The sequence below is a fragment of the Diorhabda sublineata genome, chromosome X (genome assembly GCF_026230105.1).
Source record: "Diorhabda sublineata isolate icDioSubl1.1 chromosome X, icDioSubl1.1, whole genome shotgun sequence".
Taxonomy (NCBI): domain Eukaryota; kingdom Metazoa; phylum Arthropoda; class Insecta; order Coleoptera; family Chrysomelidae; genus Diorhabda; species Diorhabda sublineata.
This window is the reverse complement of record NC_079485.1, coordinates 22439211-22461003: the sequence shown is the minus strand read 5'-3', so window position 1 is coordinate 22461003 and position 21793 is coordinate 22439211.

Here is a 21793-nt window from a genome sequence, read left to right as displayed (position 1 = left end):
TTTCAAGTATCATGTCTTTCTCTTAATACTCTTACCCTTGTTTCAGATTCTAGTCAGTTTTGTTGATCATTTCAATGCTACCTTGACGTCTTTAGAAAAAAAGTTTTGAAATGTAGATTAGATTTTCAAATTTTACCATAAACTAATCGATGTTCAAATCTCTTAAACTGATACAACTAAATATTCTTAAACAGAACTCTTCTGTGAAACTCGATCATTTATAATATTACGTATTTTATTATTTTTTGGATAATATATGGACGAATTATTCTAATTTTATATTTGCTAATATATATATATATATATATATATATATATATATATATATATATATATAATATATATATATATATATATGTATATATATATATATATATATATATATATATATATATATATATATATATATACGGCTTGTACATTTGGTAAGAAAAGTTGTTTCACATTTTTAATATGTAGTATGAGTTTTGTTTCTTTATTGATTATAATTTTTCTAACATTCTTTTGATTATAATTTTTGTCAGTTATGTGATGCTTCTATACCACTGTAAAGACTGAATATAGTTTTTTATCTATGAAATAAATATAAAGCGTGATGCTGGCAGTTCTGTTAATCCAGTTTTATTAATCATTTATGGCTATAGGTTTCTAGACAAACGTATTTGTCTCATTCGAAGGCGGATGACTGTCTGTAACTAGGTACTTCTGCTCTTGCGTTAATGTATTTCTTTGCTTCCATTATGTTTTTTTGCTTTTTTAATGAAACGCTGCAGTCTGTAGTCAACACACGCTATTCGGTTTATATTTTTGTGCCAAATATGAATTTTCGTAGCAGGGTGGAGAAATTAATTTCTGTGTAATCAGAATAAATGTGTTGCGTTTATTTCAATTCTTAGGAATGCTTATAAAATCCAATAGCTTATCAGTTATATATAGAAATATTTTGTTATTAAATGAAAAGTTTTGTAGTTTGTTACACCGAGCGGCCAAACAAGGTAGAAGGCTATACATCAGAAACCGCTTAACTTACCTATGACTCCAATTATTGCTATTAAAGTAACCAAGATAAATTAGTTTTGAGTTTTTCCATTTTTTGTTAAATTTCTGCTAGAGCTTGGGCAAACTCGAGAGTTAATTACATTTATATTCAAGGTATCTATTTGAATATTTATATTTCTATAGTTAGAATATTCAATAATATGAAGAAGAAGAGTCACATTTATTTTTAAGAGAGGAAAGTTGGTAGGCTGGTTTTAAATCCTCTACCAGGTGTATATACAATTCCCAAAATCTTTAATAGAAATGGGAGCTGAATACCTTATATTAAGGACTAATTAAATATATTTTCAGAAATACCAAATACTTCTACTTTCTATTGAATGCTGGCGAGAAATGTGGTGTGAACTTTCAACTAGTTTTAGGTACTTGAAATACACACACACACACACACACACACACACACACACACACACACACACACACACATATATATATATATATATATATATATATATATAAATATATATAATTTTTATTTTTATTTTTATCTTTAATATCCAACAAAATAATAAACAAGTATATTTTTCAGTTACAACTTATAATTAGAAAGACTGCAATTCGCTTAAGCTGCTACTTTTTGTAGCCGTACAACTTATAACGTAGTTATAAGTTACCAGGTATAGCTTTCTTGTGATATTTATGGAGATAGTCTTCATTTAACTATCCCTAATCAATTTCTTGCCTCCAATATATTGTGAAATTTGTTCTGCGATTATTGATTTTTTTAATAATATTTACACTACAACTATGAACTGATATTATTCTTACTCGTGAGAAATATTAAAGATTCAAAAGAGAACGTCGTCAATGTTCAATGAAACCGAATGGTAATTTAAATCATAAATATATCCTGAAATTAGTTGCTAAATGCTATGAAACTGGATCCGTTGCCCTGCACGTTTCTTGGCAGTGTGGCACACAAGTAGCACTGTTTTATGAAACAATTCGGTTAAATACATTTTATCAGTATAGAAAGCATTTTTTTAATAACTTTTTGAAGAGGACTTCAACAAATAGAATGAATTTTGTACAATAATGACTATGCTGATCACTATACGTTTATATTTATAAGACAAGCAAAATTTTTGTAGCTTGAGCTATGACAATTCGTAACTTTATAGAGAATGTATATAGTATCCAAAGGAATCGAACTTTTGAGTTGGTATTCTTTGCAATGGTATTCTTGGAACTTTATTAATTAAGGAAAATCTTAATAGAGAGCCCACTTGAATTTTTCTTGAGAAATAACTTCCTTGGTCACATGATTTTGCATCTTATCAATAATCAACATGATGAAGCTCCACTTAATCATTTAATTATTTTCTTTCAGTTATATGGTGGCTAATGATAGACAGAAAAATTGTCACATAATAGTAATAGATTCGCCACCACGATCAGGCGACTAAGCGCTTCTAGATTTCTTTCTATGAGTGCATTTAATTCGATTGCTCATGAAACACAACCTCTCAATCCAGATTTTTTTTAATATTTAAGTGTTATATGATATAAATATCGGTGTAATTGAATAACAATTATTTAACGGTTATAACGCTTATTTCATCATATTCTTCACGAGCAATTGTGTTCTGCAGGTATAGCGATATCGCTAGGTGATGAGGCACGTGATTGTAGGTCCTGTTCTTCCGTTACTGTTGAAAACATTGAGAGAGTATGGGACATATGATCGAAACAGATCCAAAATACACTTGTCAAACGATTGAGGCAATTTTTGGTAGTGGATCCACTATAATTTTAAATGTTACATGAACTACAGCAAGTAAAAATGTTCAGTAAATGTTAGAAATGTTAAATAATGGTGTACGTAGTATTCCTTTTAGAATAGTAAGAGGTGATGAAACATACACATAATTTACTGGCATACTGTACATTCTCAAAGTATGGTATGCGGACATGGAATATTGAGAAAAAATTTTTTGGATGAATGAATATTATGACTATCAATAATTGAAGTAATACATCTCGTTAGCTTACCATATTTTTATATCTTGAAAAATATTTGATGTTTATAGGTTAATTTATAATTAAGAACACCTATCACAACGGTACACCCACAACAAATATGAATATTACGTACTTAAACAAATATGATCACTCTAAAACCACATCTATTTTTTATTTGAACAATCGAAAACATAATATATTCTACGCGTGATTTTTTACCATCACTTTCTATTGTATAAACAAGTATTCACGCAAGTTATGTGGAGTTATTTTGCTCACTTTATATAAAAATATCTGTGTCAGCTTTTAACGATAAAAGAACTTCTTTATATTATCATGATTATTCATTTCACTCTCATTCTGTTTGTAACTCTGAAATTGTAAACTTGTATTAAATAAAGTTTGTTTTTAAAAAAATATTTCTCGTACAAAATATCTTAACTCGCATTAAGCTCTCCTTTTTAGTCATCCGACAAATACAAATACATATAATGGAGCAAAGTCATTTAAAAACCACTAAAATAGTATCACCTACACATCCTTCAATATGTTGCCAACTTAACTTCTCTGGCTTTGCTGTTTATGCTAACTTTCTACTTATATATGGTATCTTAATTTCACTCCCCTCTCCAAGTAATTGTTGATCAAGAGTTTGTGTCCGCACTTTACATTTTACTCTCTAAATTACTCGAAATTTTTTGTTAGCTGTGATTCATTTCATAAGATGTATATTAAGTCTTCTAAAACACGTTCTACATATTAAGAAAATAAACATGCACCTTACTGTATATAGAATTTTGTAAAAACTACCAAATATATAGATTAAAGTAGGTAGTTATACATAGAAAAATTATAGCAATAAACATGATTTTTTAGTTAAAAATTCTCCTTATTCCCGACCAGTTTGTAAGTTGTGGTCATTTAGTTACGACGTACGTTCTATTCTGATAATTAATATCAAGTTTAAGTGTCAGAAAGGCCGATTAGCAGTAAACGTGCTCAGGGTAGGCAATCACTGATGTACAAAAAGAAAAACTTCGTCATGACATTTATAGTAAAGGCAATACGCACCCCCGTCAAGAACATAGGCGTAGCTTTGAAAAGATGATAGAACAAACTATATTAGATATTTTTTTTTCATATATAATTGAAATTTTCCCTCAGCAGATTATATATAGTTATTGAACTACTCATTTTTTATCACCGTTATCACATATAGGCTAGGGCTGTATTTTATATTTTATGTTCGGCGCTGTACATATTATAATACAAACAATCAGCCTCTTAATAAGAAAAGATTTTTAAGCAGAGTGAAACATTCAGGATGCAAAATATAACTTATATAGGCTCATTATTATGAATTGTTGGCTATTGAAAGATCGAGCAATAGCTTTCAAGTGAAACATTGATCAAAAGATTTTCTATCGTAGGCTCTCAGAATTCTGTTTGTGGATTATGTTATGGCTCTGCTCTGTTCCACTTGTATTTCGAGCTTTGATCTTTTGCATAGCTCTCTCTCTCTCTCCAACTTTCCTTTTTTTACTCTCCTTTCATTTGTTTTTCTGCCGTAATCTACACTATCTTCCGTTCTCCTTGTTTGTAGGTATTTATCCCATACCATCCTCTTTTCTAATTTACTCATCATTTGGTTCGTTTCGATCCACTCCACTTTTTATTTCGCCATCAGATGCAATATTCAAACACTTCTCACCCTCTTAACTAAATCTTTGAAATATGTTTTGGGAAAAATTTTGTAACAAAACAAATACTATATCAAAAACACAAGGATTTCATGGAAAATATTGAAAATGTAAAAATTCGTTGGGTATTTTCGCTATACACAAATATTCCAACTACAATTAGTAATGGAAGGTCTTGAGGAAAATGTTCTAGCAAACTTCATATAAACATCTCATTATTTATATATACCAAAGAATCTATTTAAAATAAATAAGAAACTCAATTATTTTCTTAAAAAACTTAAATGATAAGATAATTATCAGGAAAAAATTACAATCAACATATTCAAAAAAGTATAAATAGATACTATAATCAATTAAGAAACAAATCATAAACTAAATATCAAAATATTTTTTCCTACAATATGTACAAGGACTTTCTCAACAACTATCAAATTTTTCAATAAATATGATACTCGTATAAGTCATAAAGGACTTGATAAATATTTCAAACATTCAAAAATTCTTATAATGTAATCAAAAACAGAAAAAGAAAATTTTTAGAAATGTTTCACATACATAGCAACGGGAAAGCTGTACTATCTTATGAATTTTAAACTAATAATGATTCAATTATTCTTCTTTCTATTTTGATTTTATCTTGATATTAATGATGTAGGTAATCTATTGATTAATATTATTACCCAAATTGTCAGTGTCAAGTCATATTTTGATAAAAACCGAAGTAGGTCGAAATGTCAATTTATATACCTTATTTTAAACAAATTTTCATAGAGAATAGACTCATGGCAAATTATCAATATTAATGTCCCGAGTGCATGTCAAATTGTCGATAATTTAATTTTCTCGAGTGCGCGAATGCGCACGAGAGGAAATTATGAGACAATTTGACATGCACGAGAGGGCATTTTGGCAGACTATTTCCTGAGAAAAATTTAATTCAAAATAAACCATAATTGTTCCTTTTCTTAAAATATAAAATTAAAACCAAATGATGTTTATTAATCCTAGACGAAAATTTGGCACTAATGCAAATTATCGATAATTTGCACTAGTGCAGTATTATCGCTGAAATTTGATCGTTGCTAGTTAAACATAAAATATTACAGCTTTTTGGTTGGCTTAAATTTTTCGAAGGAAATAGTCACAGAAATTTGTTTTTCGGTTATATTGTGCTGTTCCAATTTCCATTGATCATTGTTTTCGATTCCTTCTGTTACCTCACCGAATTATATTTGCACTATTGTATGTAAATTTAATATATCTTTTTCTACAAGCTATATATTTGTATTGTGTTTATTATATCCCCTATGTCGACACCGTTATGATTCTTGGTTTAATGACACCCTCTTTACCCCTTTACTATAACCCTGGGTATTCCTGACTGATTGTTTGTTTGTGTGTGTTTTATACTCTTCGTCTATTATCTTGTTTTATGTTATTACCAAAATTCTAACCTAACCAAATCCTTTAGTTGAATACAACTATCCAGTTATTTGTATAATGAAAAAGTATGTTAAACTTATTGGGTACGTCTATGACAAAGCTCGCAATTGAATGACGATCGTCTCTGAAAAAGCTTTTCAATTAAAAAGTTTACTTTGTTGCATTTTTATATGTTCACATTTACACTTTCAGTCGAATTACAGCCTCTAAGTCTCTCTCCAACATTTTTATTACTATCTGTTTTTCTTTTTTAATTAGAAATCCATCTCTTGCTAGTTTCAACTTTTAAGTTTCGTATGTGTAACGTAAAAAATTAGGAGAATGACAATTCAATTTGAATTTCATATTTCTCGAAATAATGTTTATCAAATAGTATATTAATATCCAAATCATAACAATATTATTCCTTCATATATCTTTGAAAAAATGGGAAAATCTATAACATAACATAATTACATTTTCTCCCAATTCCAATACATAGTTTCAATATTCCCTTTGAACCATACGAAACCTTTCACATTAGACGGTCTATCTCAATGGTCATAATATTTTTCATAAGAATGATTGCCAATTGGAACTGATTTCAACAATTCGATAATATATCCACATATTTGCTTAGAACGTTAAGTGATGCTGATGTGCTCGATTTTTTAGTAACAATTTAACAATTTTAAAACAAATTTCGGATACATACTTCACTTGGCGTAACTCTTTACACGAATCAAAGTATCGCCTCTAGCGTCTTTAAACTTTTAATAAACGATTGGGGTAGTTTGAATAGTACGATGTGAGAAAATGCAGGTGGCTGACATAGATTCCAGATGGAATTTGAGGAGCTAGAAACATTTGCACGTATTATATATACACGAGATGTTTTAAGACTACGTGATAAGAAACTTAAATGCTGGGAAACATAAATATGTTAAATGAATATATATCCAGAAATCGATTTACAGATATAGTCATGATAATAGAAGGAATTATAGACCCAACAATGATGAATTTGCATTCGCATCAGAGGTATGGAGCAGTTTTGATATGAATATTAGGACCAGTTTGCATTCAGGATAAAGTGTGATACTAGACGAACATTTCTAACCAATGACATGAAGGTGCTGTTTAATACAATTTATAATATCCCAACTAAACCTGAGAAATTTTTTAAAAACCTTTCATCAGATCCTCACAGGAAACATTTTTATATCTAGGAAAAGATAATAGAATGTCTTTTTCTTGCTAGGAAAATGAGGAATGTGCCAGCTATAGTTACAAATCAGTACCATGATCTAAATTTTCCAAAACGACGAAACACATATTTTAAACGCGTATGTAAAAAATGTACTAATTTTGGGTAGTTTACAGGAGGGCATAATAGCTTCAAAATATTACAAAAAGAAGCCAGAAATAGTGCCATATATACGAAGATGATATTAACGAATTTGAAGATGAAAGGAACAGAAAATTCTGAGGAAAACGCTGGAAACAACAACGCGACATAATAGGGCAACACTTCTACCGGGATAGAAGAGATCTATCTACCCTACATAACTATCTCAAACTCTTCTCTTAAATTCCTTATCGACTCTGGCATTACCATTTTTTTCCTTTATTCCAATATCGCTTCTAAGTAATTCCCTAATAATATCAAACAGGAACCTTTCATTGTAATTTCCATCTTCCAAAGCCATTCCCAAGATTGTTACCCTTTTTTGCGTCAAGTTGTGGCTGTGTGAACGAAATACTCAAGCTTTCCAGAAAAGAAGTCCTCTGCGAACATCTACACATCTCAAATAACTCCAAATCCATACAAGACATGCCAGAAGTCGTAATGCCAGAAATGTACCTCATCGAACTTCCTCCAAGATGTAGTTTAGGAACAAATATAGAACCATTTGAGAACACAAGATACAAAAAGAAGTTCTAACCTTACCTAGGATCAGAACCATCTCACACACACGGTTACCTAACATGAAAACGCGAACAATCGAGAAAATTCAAATGAATCAACTCCACCTCCTCACCACCCATCAGTCTAGAAAAGGCATATTCTTTTAGTTGACCTCAATTTATATAACTGCAACCATCTTTAATGTAACAGGATTGACTGGCTCCGAAGATTTCTACGCAAAACTCCTAAAGAGCCAGAAATCCAACAAGATACACCAACATCAAAATGAGTTTTGTTCGTCCCCAACAAAACTTTTCTGTGTGATGGAGGGAGAAGTTACAGTTCGCTGTTGATGATACGCAATTCAACAAGAATTTCATTGAACTGATTTTCTTACTGAATAACATATTCTTAATTTATAGATGCATTTATTTTTTGTACATAAGAACGATCCATAATCAATATTGTAGACTGTAATTTCAGATTCGTTTAGATGTTCTAATAAAGTATCTTTTTAAAAGTGACTTTTGTGGTAGTAACTTTTGATTTACACTAGTTGACGAGGACATATTTTGTAATCAGTTTGGATCTGGCAGGTGTAAATAGTTGGATATTTGAATACACCTAAGACCCCGTGAACTAAGCAGGTACCGGATCAAGTTCACTCAACTCAGTCGGACGAAAATTCTAGATAATCTGATAATTTATATAGATTTTCTTAAATTGGTATAGTATTAATACATATTGTATTCAAGTAAGCGAGTAAACAACTACTTATTAATATTTCCTTAACGGCAAGCGTTATTAGAATAGAGGAAATAAGAGTCGGTTTCAAAGATGATCTTTATGAGATATTGGAATGAATAAATTCCCATGTTAAATGGATATAAATTCCATGAAGAGAAATGAATCAGAAATTTTACAACTCTTAAATAGATAATTAAGCGCAATTAAGCAAAAAAATTTTTAGGTGAAATTATGTATCCTAAAAATTGATAATAAGTATAAGTGAAATTTCATTTCTTCTGTACAAATTAATTCCATTTATAATTTATCCATAACTCATTAATTATTTGTAATCGTTTGATTTTCTTCCATTTGATTGTAACTAGTATTTTTACAGCAACATTTTATTTTTTTCGACAATAAAAAAAACATTGTGGGTATTTGAAGACAGACAAATAAGATTACTACGGGGGATCTTTTTTTGATTTAATTTGACTTATAAAGTATACTGAAGCTCTTGATTATAGATATTTTTTTATTGGTTTCTACATACGAAAACTACAGAAAAATAAAAATAAGCTGGTTATATTTTCCTAATTGAAAGTAAAATACATTAGGTACATTTTAGGATACAAATTTTGGAGATAATCCATACTCCAAATTTAATTTGAATTACTATTCCATATATAAACATGTATGTACTTATAATTTCAAAATATAATTAGCTTATTTTTTGTTTCAGGAAACCGTCTATGGACGATGTAGGAAATGCTTCCTCAGTTAATGCACGGTACGTTTTCTTTACCTTCTGTTGAATCTGAGTGCTTGAAAATGTTATTTTTTTGGTTGACCCAATTCAAATCGTGCACCAAAACTTTAATCCCAAAATCTGCGGAATTATATCTGTCAATCAGGGATTCGGGAAAATTGCGGGAAAAGCAACAAAACAAAAATCATATTTTCTATCCTACAAAATATCCTGATAAAATACAATTAAAAAGAAACAAGCAATATATATATATATATATATATATATATATATATATATATATATATATATATATATAATTTCTTCAATTTCTTATTTCTGAGACCTTTTGATATATTAATGCATCTAAATGTTCTTTTATTTTAGGTCTCTTCTGTTTTAAAATTAGTTTTTTTTGATAGTTTTTACAAGAAAGATAAATTTATCTTTTGTGACGCTGTCTACATGACATCTCAGTATTTAGAAAATAGACTACAAGGTCATCAAAACGACAAGAAAAAAACTGCAATTATAACCACGAAATATAAAAAAAAACATAAATTCAATTAAAAAAATTCAAAAATTCTTGAAATGGAATATATATATATATATATATATATATATATATATATATATATATACATCTAAAAATATTCAAATTTGATTTTCTCCCATTACACATACACATAACATGCGGCTGAAATGCATGCTCTTCCATCCATTACAAGTAATGCTCGGTCTGGTATAGTTGGAAAGGCCTCTGATACTGATACCGAGGCCATTTCTATCAGATAAGATATAGATAAATTATTACTATATCACTGCACTTTAGGCATTAAAGGCCCATGACTACATTTTCAGAATTAGAAAAAATTAACAAAATATATATTCAAAATTTGAGCATTATCAAATTCCTCAAGTTCTGTTTTGTTTTTCTTACTCTACTCTCTAGGCACTAAGCATCTGTACCACTTTTTGTCCTCTCCCTTTTCTCCTCTTCTTCTGATACCCTTCCGGTGGTAGATTAAACCTCGGGTCTGTCTTCATGGTAACTTCTAATGTGAGGTAAAAACGTGAAGCTGCCTCAGCTCCCTTTTCTCAAATAAACTTTTAGTTAGTTTTCTTGGGACGTTTAAAACTTCTTGAGTCTTATACAACTTTGTTCTCTCTATTGTACCATAAACAGAGATATATTATACTTTTTATTTTCATCTACATCGATATGTTAGTCTGGGTTTCTGTTTAGGATTATGTTTGGTGGTTCTCAGCCCATTAGTGAGCTTCTCTATTTATATTTGTAGTGTTGCTTTGTTGTTGAATAAAAAAAATCTTCTCTGCCATTTGTAAAGACTATCTGCTGTGTCAAATGATTAACTAGGTTTTCTAAATAGTAACATGCTAGTTATTCAAGAAGGGCGTTCCTTCAATCGAGAAAATAAAGACCACCAGTTCTTTGGTCAATGTCCAGTTTTGATTTTGCACTTTCTTTATCATAAATTGCAGTGAGGTTCCAGTAGAAACTTGTGTAACATTGAAGTAACAGTAAAGTCAGTTTTACTGGTTATAAACAACGTTCCATATCAGTCAAAATATTATACTATTTCTCTGATATGGCATTTCACATTACCACAAAATCTCTGTTTAATTTGTTTCAAGTTTAAGCATTCTTTAGATTTGTTAATGTTATTATGGTACTTTATCTCACGTTACGTTACGTGGAAAAATTCAAAAGAAAACGACATCGATAATTCAAACACAAATAACATTAAGGTACGCCACACCAGGTAAATGAACAGATAATGGTTAAATTTAGTCATATGACATAGATACCTATTTCATTGGGTCGCCGCTGGAACGCGAGCGTCGAACAAAAAATTTGGTCATCTTTCGGCACGAACTTGAGGGCGGCCGCGGGCGTTTGTGTATATAAATCATAATCTTCATACTCTGTTTAATGTTGACCGCGAACGAGGACGTCAGCGCGGGCGCAAGTGTAAACGTCTATAAATTGACCTTATCTCTTCCAATATGGATGTAGAACACTTCAATTTCTGTTCTCGTGTACTATTAAATATGATTCAGAAAGAATGTACGAAAGACTTTCACCAATACTATGTTCGATTAACTGTGAAGATTCAGATAATAGAAATAGCGACGCTTTAATATTGATCACTCATCAATTGTTGTTGTGAGTCACTAATTAGATTTTTTTTAGATAAAAGCTATCTTTCTTAGTGTTATTTTCTTCCTAAACGAGACTGACACTAATTTCAATAATTATTATTTAAATTCTCATTCGACGTAATCTAATTAATGATTTGACGTCCTGTTCCTCATAAAAATAATATTCTTTTTAATACCTAGTTTCAATAGTTCAGTGGTAAGAATAATTCCCGACAGCTGCCTTGGCCACGCAAGGTGCAATTTTTTACTTATTCGGGATGCATCGGCTATGTATAATGCAAAGGAAAAATTCCAGTGCATGGAACCTATTCGAACCGATATGCGTTTTTTTGGCGAAAATTAATATCTGATCCCCGGGTCCAACCCGTTGATTTCATGAAACCCTTGCGTGATCATGTATTTGCTAAACTGGATTCGCTATTGGCAATCAAACTACAAAAACGATTTTTCCATATAACATTTCAAATCGATTAAACAAGTATACATAATTGTTGTAACGTTCATATTTTTTACAACTGTGTTTAATTTTTTTCATAAATGTGGTGAAGCTTTTAACATAGCAATAAAAATAGTTGCAAATTTAATATGATTTTTATATTGAAAGCATATAATAATATTTTTATAACCCAAAGCAGGTATGAGTAAACTATTAACCAGATTTTTCAAAATATAGACCCTAATAGTCTCTTTGATTTATTTGAATTGTACAAAAGCTATGTGAAGAATTTATCTAAGCATTAGAATTAAAAAAATCATATGAAATATTTTATTTTCTCTAAGAGTAAAACAGAACAGAAAATTTAAAATCATAACGTCTGTATAATGGGAAAAGTTTGGATGAAATGTCCATTTAGGAAATGTCTGCAAGATGTTACAGCATAGTGGTGGACAGTCATATCATTTTCCAATCAAATTTTATTGAAAACAGTTGGTCCAGCTACTTCGGTTTACCATAAAATTCTCATAATCGAAACATACAAATCCAGCTAGGGTATATTTGGATTATGTTAATGAAAAATTGTAGATTTATGGATTACTTTATTAAATTCTAATATTATTTCTACTAATATTTTTTTCAAAATCAAATTCATGATGTTCATTTTTTTCATGTTTATGTAGATGAGTCGATGCATTTTTGGTGTATTTGTGACCATTTATTCTGTTCTCTAAATATTGTGTAGTCATTCCTATACAATTTTTAGGACAATTCAGACAGTCAAGATAAAATTTTATCGAAACCTAACATCAATATAAGTCATAGTTCACACAACACATTATCACACTTTTCACTACACTAAAAAACAAAACTACACACTAAGAAATCAAATATTATATATATTCTATACCATGTCTGAATTGTCCTAAAAATCATATAGGAATGACTACACAATATTTAGAGAACTCTACATAAACATGAAAAAAATGAACATCATGAATTTGATTTTGAAAAAACAAAAATCTTAGCTCAAAACACGAATTACCAAAAATTAGTAATTAAGGAATGATACACATAAAACAAGATGAATGTTGTGTTAATAATAGACAAGATATAAAAAACCTCAGCCCAATTTATCATAATTTGATCAATTAGTTTATTTCAATCTACCTGGTGTAATATCGTTTTCTTGAAATTTCGAGATAAATACACTGATTCTAATACTATGTTTTCAATAATGTCTTTAAGATATCTACCAATATGTTTTTACCTACTTTACAAATATTTAAATTATCATATATTAATTATTCTTTTGAAAATGCTCCCAAGGAAACAGCCAAACGTTTAGTTATACATATCTAACATAAAAATGTGTTTCATCCAAGTTTAATTATTTTATCCAAACAACCAATGGACCCAAGAAATTAGAGAGAGGAAAAAAATAAAAAAAAATATACTGATGTCCAATATACTTATTCTGATTTATGGATTCTATTGTGAGAATAGTGAGTGAGTGAGTGAGAATCTGGAAGACTACTGGAATACACTTACTTCTGCGGTTACTATTATCTCTTCCGTTGATTTGAATCGTGTGATACACATGATGTTTTTGACACGTGACAACAGATTTAAGTTGCAGAAAATAACATCTGATGAATATGATGGATTTTGTAGCAGTTCATTCTTCAAGTTACTGATTTTTTGCGATATTTCTTTGAGCCTTGTTGGACGGTGATATGACGCTTACATTTTGGTTCATGGTCTCATACACAAGTCAGATATTTCTGTCATCCAAGAAATCAGCTAATATATTGCTTACACTGCTTAATGAGATTCCTAAGTATTCTACTAGAAAAATATCGGTTTATTGCGAATCTTGATAATATAGGGATATAGTGTAGAATATTTTCCACCATTGATGAACATCCTTCGCGTGACCGTCTCTAACACTTCAATATTGGAGAGTCCATATAGCCTTTTGACACTCGTTCCTGAATTTGTTTCGGTGCTACACAATCCATAGAAATGAGTTTACCGATCTGTATAAAACTTCATAGAACCATTATTCTCAAAATTATAATTATATAGGATCTTAAAAGACATTACCAAAAAAACTGTTAACATCATATGTCCCAATAATTTAGCATGACATATTAAACCATATATTCTTGTAATAAGTAACTTTAATGAAACTCTTATTTGCTATAATTAATGGTTTAGTAACTGCCAAATTTAATGGATGAGTTGAATATATATTTCGCGTTTTCAACTTGCTACCTTTCACCATACACTTTGTGAGATAAAGGTAGCCAAAAATTCTTAATTGGACGGTCCTGAGGTGAATTAGAGAGGTTATATTGTTTCGGTACAAAAGGTTTGTTATTTTTATGTAGCTAAATTTGAATTGCCCTTGCATAATAACACGATGGAAACATGATGTTGACGTACAAAATAAACTAATTTAGTGAGACAGTCGTTAATATACCTTTCAGAATCCACAATTTCCTCCCTCAATAGATCCACATAAGGTATGAATATCACTCTTGTTGAAATCGTACACCAGACCAGAACTTCATCAGCGAATTTTGCTTCTACTTTAAATTTCACTCTTCTATAGATATTGTTCGCATAAAAACAATCGTTTCATTTGATTATTGGTAACAGAGAAGTATTTTTCATCTTCCAATTACTCTCTCATTCGCAAAATGTTTTTGCCTTAATTAACGACAGCATCTTGATATCTGTACTAACTGGTTTGGGGTATATTTAGGACACTTTCATCTTATTCGGTATTGGTAACCATTTCTTGCTAATTCCAGAATTACGGTACTATTTAAAGAATTCACGCATTAAGTTTCATATGGAAAAACCGATTCTGTCTTTTGCTCCTCTTCTTCTCTTGGTATTCCACTTTTTGGGAGGTTCAGACATGTTATTCTTTCTTCATATTCAGCTATAGCAGCAAACTCCAATATTTTGTGCCAATTATGTATCTCAGACTCCTATAACATCTCCTACTTGGTCTAAATGTATTTTGTTCATCATAAGAACACGCATGCAAATGGTTGCAAATAGCAGCACCACCACTAAAATTATTCTATGTCTTAAAATGAAACATTGGAATTAGAAAATTATGGTACATATTATGGCGAGGTATTTGATACCAATAGTAATACAATAGAAATTTCAGTAATCGTTAAAATCTGAAATATAAATTACAGTAATATATTGAAATAATAACGAAATAAATTCTTGCTTTATAGAGTTATCACGAACTTTTTAATGCCACTTTTCTGGCTCTTCTACCATTGAGTCTATATTTGCTAAGTTTAATCAACAATGCTCTTTTTTGAGAATCACCCACGTGTTCGGCTAAATTTAAACATTCGAAATGTTTTATTATATAGAAACGGCTTCGATGCTTTCACGACGATGTGATTTTGTAACAATATTTATTTACAAGAAATATATGCGTCTATGAAACGAAATTTATAAAAACCCACTCTAAATGAATAAATAATATCATTTATAACTGTGATAAAAAACAGTTGTAATGAAACAAGTTGCTTTGAAAAAATTTAAGTATATTTAATTTGGGATAGTCCAACTGAAAGCCACACACTGTGTAATAATTTCTGTCGTTTACTGCTATATTACACAAACTAACGACGTGATATAACTTCGGGTCATCTTCAGCCGGAAGAACGAAGGACAGTGGTCTGCGGCAGTCCAAAGCGCATTTGGTGTAAACCATTACCGATTTATATTAAGTTCGTGTTCAATCTGTTGGTAATATTAAGACGTTAAGTTGACCTTTTACGACAAATTATTGTGTTTCCAGATTTACAACAGTCGTTAACGAATACATTATTGCCAGATTTCGAGATAAACATCAGTTTGTTAGGGGAGTTTATAGAAGTTTGTATAATGTAAGATATGCACCTGCTGAAATATTCAATAATTTATTTTCCATGAAAACACCTATGCTATTTATTATTTATTAAAATGGAATTGAAAACAAGTCTATTCATACAAAAGAATAAATATATTTTTCGTGATAATTTGTCTCTATTTTAGGTCTCTTTTTTATGAAAATCAAGTTGATAACTTGTAAAGATTGACGGTATTTTTCAAAATATGACTCTGCCCTGACAATTTGCTTAATTATATTAATTAATAGGTATTTTTTTGATACAACATTTTCAAAAATTTTCAGATTATCTTCATATTTAATACATGTACAATCTAATTTGATTCTGGCAAATTAAGCACTGTGAGAAAAATGCACAAATAAGTTATGCACTACGCAGATAATCTTTAGCGTTTGATCATAGCGTGAGGATGCTTGAAGGACGAACTTTATGCAACTCTAGACTATTATTGTTCGTTTCATTAGGTTTTTTGCAATATGAATTTACATGTGTCTTCACATTATCCTTCGTACACTGGCACGTCTTTCCACAAGGTACTGACGATCCTTCTATAGTTTAGGGGGTGATAAAAGTCATAGATAATTATTTGTTAAAGTGGTCATGCGTTGGAATCATTTCAAGAGACCGACGCAGAAGAAATGTAGCATGTCTCACCATCATGTGCTTCAAGATTTGAAAGTCACTTGACTGCTAAATCGGGGGATAGATTAAAAGGAAATATCCAGAGGAAAACATCCAAGAAAAGTCTGTATATGTCCAAATATCAGACTTACTATTGAGTGGAAAAAAGAGTCGGGCAATGATATTTCACCTCCCCCTCCCGTGATATTTCATAACTTTATCTTAACTCTCTCCTTCCCCTTATGAGCTTCCCGTAATTTATGGACGACTCCCAAAGTACCTATTCCCTTTATATTTTAACATCCCTATGATTTCAGTTACTATCTTTTGCCTTGTAATCCACGTGTTTCGTTGTATATACCTATGAGTAATACACACATCTCTCTATGTTTCTATAGACTACTTATACAGTTTAGCTTATTTTAGTCCAAATTTATGGTTAGTTAATAAGGTAATATAAACTAAAAATCTTTTTTAACGTGTAAATTAAGAGGCAACTATCGAATATTTCTTGGAAATGCTCTACAGTAAAATTTAATTATGTTCTTAATTTCTTCTTGATTAATTCATTATATATATATATATATATATATATATATATATATATATATATATATATATATATATATTCTTATTTTCATACATCAATTATAAGCATCTTTGGTGGAATACAGGAATTTGACGTTTTTTATTTCTTTAAATGACACAATATTTTTCACAAATTTTAAATGAATTGTCAATTTTATTCTCAATTTCTACTCCTTTATCTTCACAATTTAGTTTCTCATTTTATCTTGGAGAAATCGAATGAATAGTTATATTCTCTCTTTGTTTTTTCAATTTAACTATTACTATCAAACGCTTCTTAACAATCTACAGAAGCTACATAGGCGAGTACAAATTCATACTTTCTCCAATAATTACTCTAATTGTATACTCGATGGTACCACTTTGAATCGTGGTTATTCTTTTGGTTTAGTTGCATTTAGATAATGATTTCTAACAATAGTAGCCCAATGGTTCAATCCCCCGATACTTTTAAAATATAAACAGTCAATTTGTGTAGATGTATCAAAAGTTTCTTTCGGCAGATTCTAGAATATTAAAGGTGGAATTCTTCTACTACTAAGCATCACATATCACAATTCATATCACATCACAATTCATATATAATTAAATCTTGAGGTGTCATAAATAATCTTTCTTCTGGTTTAAAATTGGACATGAAACCAGATAATTAATTTTTGTTATAACATATCCGTTATTATATTATTCTATTCTTTTTTATTCTTGGTTTGTGTAGTCTAAGGTTTTCTCAAAGTTTTTAATCTCTTCTCTATTAGTTATGCATTATTCAATATAAAAAAGAGCGAATCGAAGAGAAAACGTTAATTTTAAACATAAGAAATCAAGTGTAAGGCGAACAAGAGGGAATATTCATAATCTAGAATCCCACGAGTGTTTGTCTTAATTATAACTAGAGTTCAAGACAAGCTAGTCATTAGAATAAAATCCCATTGGACCAGGAAAGCTGTGCATCTCATCAAATACCTAATCCCAATTCCATCTTCCTGTCATTCGTATTGTTCCACTAATAAACGAACTCACTTGACACAACATTTATCTTAATGGGCCTTAATACGTCAATTCGTTCAATAAAACTGTTCTATTGATTTATATAGTCTTACTTGTCAGACCAATTTTGCTGTTATTGGTTTTATTTAACTGCTAAGATGCTATTTTTTAACACCCCCTATATTATTTCTGACATGTCGCATCAAGGGAGACTTCGACGGGATGTTTGCCCTAGTGCTGGACGAAAAATCCCTCACGGTGGGAAAAATTCTTGCGACCAATGCTTGAAACTTCTTTTAAGTCTCGATTTTAGAAATAATGGTAGCAAAAATTTATCTACAAATTTTTGTAGGATTATTTATCAACAAAAATTTTTGAGGATGAATGAACAGCAATTGAATTAATGAGAATTAATTGTTATTTAACAGAATTGTTTGGGAAAAGGAAGGGCAAATTAAAATAAAATATATAATGAGTATTCAGAATAATACGATTTAACAAAAACCGTTCATTCATAGTGAAGTTAAACCACAAAAAATATTATGGATGGAACTCAACAAAACTTAAATACGCTGCTATGATCACAGGTTCAAAATTTAAAAAGTTTATTCAGTTTTATTTCAATACCTGCTTTCTATAGATAGGTTTATTTTATTTCTAACAACAATAGGGATTTTAACGTTTAAATTTATGTGTATGTTTATGACACCCTGTACAATTCATCAGTCCTCACCGAAGCTCAGAACTACCAAAATTTCAAATTTCCATATGAGAATCTAAGATTTTGGTATTGTAGCTAACGGATATCTGTTAACATTCTTTCGTCTGAAACGCAGTTTAAAAGACACATAAGAAGTTATTGTTGAGAGCAAAAAAATTGCCCTATAATGGTTGTCTGGTTATTCTGGTCTTTCCATGTCGGTGATGGTCGGACTCTTAGTATATCGAAAGTGACAATGTCCACGAGCGGCACAGTAGAAGACACGTGCTCAAGAATGGCGCACTAAAAAACATTCAACAGTTTCTCAAAGAATGAAATAAGAAGATGAGATAATAGCTATTTAGGAGTCGAAACTATTTTCGATGTTCAAAAGATATTTGTTCCGAAAACGGAATATAAAGGGTGTCCAGTTTCTTATTCGTATTGAATAATCGTATCAAACAATACTATACTATATTATACTATACGCTTCATTTGTTTCATTTACTTCTGTGAATGCAGCAAATAAAATAGCGAATTGTAGTCTAAAATAGTGGTGTGTACTCTATTTATGTAATATGTAATCCTAGCTTAAGTTTCTCAAGTTTCTTCACTCATAACGACCTAACTCATAAAAATTTATTGTCATTCAACATCTAACTGATAAATATTCAGCTCCATTCACGAAGACTTCATGACTTTAAGGTTATTCATAATGAATAAATATTCAACTTCAGACCTTACCTAATCTAACCAATAAGAATTTAATGTCATTCAAAATCTAACCAGTGAAAATTGAAAATTCTATCAAGCACCAATTTGAATATTGATTTTTGATTTTGATGAGTTTAATAAACTCGTTAAAAACAAATAACAGAATATACACCACAGTTCTAAATATTTTTATTATTGTTATAGTTTTATCTGTTCACATTGTTCTTTAACCATAATTTCGTTTAACCTCGTTTATGAATTATATGCCTTTAAAGTTGCGAAATCAGATCAAATATCTAAGTATATTTTCTATATTATATGTATGAACATTTAATTTTAATTAATTTTTAATGGATGATGTTCGAGAGAATAAATGATTCTACACTACTAGGCCAGGAGTGGCTCATTCCCAATGGTTAACAATCCGTACCTTTTACAATCTAAAATCTAATAGGTTCTTTGACAAAAAGGTACTTTTTGTTTAACTCGATAAAGTCTATGGTTTATGAGATATATAGATTTTTATATCGTTGAACATGTAATTATTTATTGAAAATACTTACATTTGTTTCCCGATGAAGCTGGTTTTACATGAGACCGTTCTATTAATTTCCATAATTTACATCTATGGACAGATGAAAATAATTTTAAGATATCCCCAAAAATTCATTGTTTTTAATTCAAAAGAACGTGGTTGTCATGCTAATGGATCTCCCCGACCAATCCACCTATTAGGAAAACTGTTAGTATGATGATTTCTCACGTCATTTAGGAAGGGGCTCTATCGTACATGAGCAAAAAGTCTCTGCGAATGTTTAAAGGAATATCACATAATATGAATGGGAAAGTATTTTGGAGAAATTCTAAGTATCGCTGACCATTTACATTATAATTAAAAAAATATGTTCCTAGTAAATTATTACCCCCTATTTCTACCCAATCAACACAAAATCCATGTTGATTATTTGTGAGGATTTCCATCGGCCTATAAATATAATTTATGGGATTTAACAAAACCGTCTTAAGTAGAACCAGCTTCATCAGTAAACAGCACTTTTCCAACAAATGTGCTTTCAATAAGTAATTACAATCACAATAATTTTCATCAGAATGTCTATTTATGACAAACGGCCTTCAGATAGTAGTGTAGAATTATCTATCACGTCAAACACATTACATGGATTTACGTAATCATAAATTTAAAATTCGAATGTATAATTGTAATGTAAATGTAATATACTTAAATATAAGTTCTGATTTCGCACCTTTTAAGACCTATTACTCTTTTGTCATTTGGCCTCATGGAAGAGATACTTTAGATTCGTTCCAACTCTATCTGAATGGCGTACATCCTTCTATACTATTCACGATGGAGGTGGAGGAGGAATTATATCTTCCTTTCCTTGACGTCATAATCAAAAAACTTTTTTTAAGCGGCTTATTTTACTCTCGCAAATCTACTCACACCAATCGTTTCCTCAACGCTCAATCCCATCATCATCCGGCCCCGCTAAACTCTGTCATTGATACACTCGTATCATGATCCATCTCGTTGACTCATGTATCCAATCGACCATCTGAAATCAATTTTTTAAATCAAACATTGATTCAGAATGCTTAAAACATATCCCAAATATCTAGGAGCATCTCTCACCTAATCAAATACGTCAAAGATAAAATATCCAATGAACACCATGGGTGTCTATGAAATCCTCTGCTCAGATTGCCCCCGTTTCTATATTGGCCAGAGAAATCGACATAATTCTGTTAGAACAAAGAAACACTTGTTGTCTGTCACTAATTCCGATATTTCCTCCACCTTCGCCCAACCCACCCAATCGATTTCAATAGAACCAAAACTATCGCCCCAGTTCGCTTCGCAATAGAAATATTTCCAGCAACGTTAATTTGAATATTGAATTTTGAATCCTATGAGTTTGAAAATTTATACAAGCATTAATACTATCCAAATCGTAATTAATTATTTCCCAAATGAATACATAAGTATTCGAAAGTGGAAAATATATTAAAGTTAGTCCACTTTGGTGTTGCCATGTTCCCAATAAGAAACCGCTCATTACATATGTATATATATATATATA